Here is a 3809-nt window from a genome sequence, read left to right as displayed (position 1 = left end):
AAAAAAAAAAAAAAAAAAAAAAAAAAAAAAAAAAAAAAAGAGCTAGCTAGCAATCCGCTTAAGTGATTGATTTAAATAATATTGTTTCTATGTGATTATTTTGGGAGTCTGGGCAGCCAGGAAAAGTGAGCAACCTTACCCAAAATCCAAAGATAGATCTATATATAAAGATGCCTCCCAAGTGGGGCTTGGTGGTATATGCCTGAAAACTCAGCAATCAGGAGGCTGAGGCAGGAAGGCTGTGAGCTCAAGATGATTCTGGATCATAGCCTGCAATCTTGTCTCAGGAAACCATACACAAAGAAAAGCTGTCTTTCTGTTTCAAGGGGGTTTAAAATAATAACTCCTGGAGGTGCGTAGGTCAGGCACGAAGACGAAAGAATGTATTCCCACTGTCACCATCTCTTCCTAACTGGTGACTGAAATGCTGGAGAGAATGGTAAGGGGCACAGTCTTGATGAAGAGAAAGAGGTCCTAACTGAACGTAAGATTACTCCAGAAAGCCTTGTGATCCACAGTAACTTTGTTCTCAATTTAAAGGCCGGCAAACTATTGACCACACCCTGTAATTACAGTGTCCATAGCAGTAAGGCTGTAGTTAGGGACAGCTTCCATTGCAACCTGTGGTCACAGCCGCCTTTGTTCTACACATCTCCCTTCAACTGAAAGGTTTGCTGTTTTCAGATGGGGTCTCAGGCAGCCCCTTCTGCTTTTACATTTAACTGTCCAATGAGATTGCCTTTAAACTTTTGACCCTCTGCTTCCCACCACGCCACCGTGCCCACTAGAGACAGTTCTATACAGTTCAATCAGGCCTAGAAGTCATGGCATTCCTCCTGCCTCAGCCCTCCAAATTTCCAGACAATTTCAGTTCTCTTCCTTCCTTCCTTTCTTTTTTGGTTTTTCGAGACAGGGTTTCTCTGTAGCTTCTGGAGCCTGTCCTGGAACTAGCTCTGTAGACCAGACTGGCCTCGAACTCACAGAGATCCGCCTGCCTCTGCCTCCTGAGTGCTGGGATTTAAAGGTGCCACCACCGCCCAGTCTTTCCTTCCTTTCTTTTTCATTTCCTTTCTGAGATAGTCTCTCATATAACCCAGGCTGGCCTGAAATTCACTGTGTAGATGAAGCTGACCAGGAACTCAGAGACCCACCTGCATCTGTCTCTATTGTGCTGGATGCACAACAGCTGCGCCCCACCAACTTTTCACTGCGGATTGTTTTGACCAAAGATTTTGTTTGTGGATTTAACTGTTGGATATGAGAAAGAGGGAGAGCGATCAGGGTTCTAAAAGGGCTCTGGCATAATAGGCTGGGTTACTACCAGCGAAGTCACCTGTAAACAGGGCAATGATAGAGCTGACAACGACCAAGAACTCACCTTGTGCCACAGACCGGGTCAGTGCTTTATGTCCATTGAGTCATTCAATGTCTCAACCATGTGAGGTGATGTCATTACCCTGACGCCAAAATTAAAGAGCAGGAAGTAGTCTGCTCCCTATCTTACAGCTGCCGCAAGGGGAACCAGGACCTGAACTCCAAACCCTGAAGTTTAGGAACCCACAAGACTGGTTAAATGCTCTTTGCACTTGGTGGGGTGGAGAGCAATTCTGGAATTAGGCCTAGGAGGGTATTTACCCTCCTTCCTCTCGTGCACAGGAACCTGAGGCTCCTGGGTTGATTAAAATCTTGCCTGTCTGAAGCTGGCTCACCCCACTCTACAGCAGCAAGCACTAGAGATCACTGCTCAGAATTCTTCTGGGCATGTCCTGACTGGAGGAAGAGATTATCTTTTTGCTCAAGGGTCCTTTCTTTGCTTAATCCTATTTATACCGTTTCACTTGCCCTCAGACAAAATCATTGCAACAAGAACGCCAATTTCTGCAGAAGAAATTTGTGTGTCTAAAAATCGGTGTTGCACAACCCTGGGAATACACTCAAAAAGCACCGACTGCTCCAGTGGAAACTGTAACGTGTGATGTAGAGCTCAACAGTTCATGACATCAGCAAGGGGCTGCTTGCTCTTCCCGAGGATTCAGGTTCAAACCCCAGCACCTGCATGCTCACAACCGGTGGAATCAACACCTTTTTCTGGCCTCTGTGGGACCCAGGCAATCATGATACAAAGACACATACGCAGGAAACATCCAACACAAAACAATTATGTAAAAACGACAACAAGTTTTCATCATTTTTAAGTGATTACAGATAGTAAGACCACACAAGATACAAGATCTCTCTCTCTCTCTCTCTCTCTCTCTCTGTCTCTCTCTCTCTCTCTCTCTCTTTCTCTCTCTGTCTACCCTTGCACCAGGCACAGGAGGTAAAAGTAATATGCTCTCTCATTATGATTTGAGTTGACGTTCTCAGAGACCAAATGGCAAGTTGTGGTACTTAAAAAAGTTGATTTGACTCTGGGCACGGTGGAAAATGCCTTTAATCCCAACACTCCAGAGGTAGAGGCCAGCCTGGTATACACAGCAAGTTTCAGGGCAGCCAGGGCTACACAAAGAAATTGTGTCTCAAAAAACCAAACCAAGCCGGGCGGTGGTGGCGCACGCCTTTAATCCCAGCACTCGGGAGGCAGAGGCAGGCGGATCTCTGTGAGTTTGAGCCCGGCTTGTTTTCCAGAGCTAGTTCCAGGACAGGCTCCAAAGCTACAGAGAAACCCTGTCTCGAAAAACCAAAAAAAAAAAAAAAAAAAAAAAAATTGGTTTTCATTTAAAAAAAAAAAAATCAATGGTTGTTGGGCAAGGTGGCCCACATCCGTAATCCCAGCCCTTTAGAAGATGAGGCGGGAGAAACAAAAATGTAAAGCCAACCTCAGCTACATGAGTAGGAGACTAGCCTGCCCTGCATGAGAACGAAAACGAGAAAGGTTGGTCTACCAGTTCGATCTCTGAGACCCACAACGAGGACCCCACAAATTGCCCTCTGACCTCCACTTGTGCTCCACGGAATGTGGAGCTCATTCTATGTGGTGAGTGTAATTTAAGAAGAAAAAAGAACGAACGACAACAAGCTAAATCAGTTCCCAAAGTCGGGGATATAGATGCCCTTGCTTGGAATCCTAGCAGTCAGGAAGCTGTGGCACAAGACCGTAAGCAGTTGGAGGGTATCCTTGGCTACAGTCAGTTTAAACAAAAATTAAAGTGATACGTTTTCTTTTGTAAGATACACTGAGTGTAAGACCTGCTCTCCAAGCTTCAATCTGTAATCATTTGCCTCCCCTCAAGCATTTTGTTTTTCTGCACACTCGCCGGTAAATGGCAAAACTGCAATCTACGTTAAAACGCGGAGCCGACTAAAATCAGTGCGGGTGAGTAGACGGCCTTCCGTCCAGCCTCGCCTCCGGGGGGCCTTGGCGGCCCGGGGAGGTCGGCCCGCGGACGCGCAGCTCCAGGCCGTCCGGTGCGCACGCAGCGCAGCAGCCTCCGGGTCACGTGCGCCCGGGAGTCTGCAGGAATGCAGCGCCGAGCAGGGAAAGTTTCCCCGGGGGCCGCGGGCCGCGGATTCGGTGCGGGCGGGCGCGCAGAGGAAGGAAGAGCGACGAGGAGGCGGAGCCCGCGAGGCGCGCGGGCGGGCGCTCCGCGCAACTTTTTAGTTTGGGCGTCTGGAGCCGAAGTTTCTGTCTCAGTCGGGACGCCGCCGCGGCCGGGGCGAAGAAAGGGAGGAAGGAAGAAGCTCGAGGAGGGCAGAGAAGGCTCGGCGGCCTCGGGCACGGAGTGCCGGGCGATGCGGGCGCGCGACGCTGCCCCCCGAGCCTGAGCGCACCGCCCCGAGCGTCGAGCGAGGCCGCAGCCATGGAGCCC

This window comes from Microtus ochrogaster, chromosome 5 (genome assembly GCF_000317375.1).
Source record: "Microtus ochrogaster isolate Prairie Vole_2 chromosome 5, MicOch1.0, whole genome shotgun sequence".
In the NCBI taxonomy this organism is placed as follows: domain Eukaryota; kingdom Metazoa; phylum Chordata; class Mammalia; order Rodentia; family Cricetidae; genus Microtus; species Microtus ochrogaster.
The sequence above is the reverse complement of the archived record's forward strand: the minus strand, read 5'-3'. Positions refer to the sequence as shown.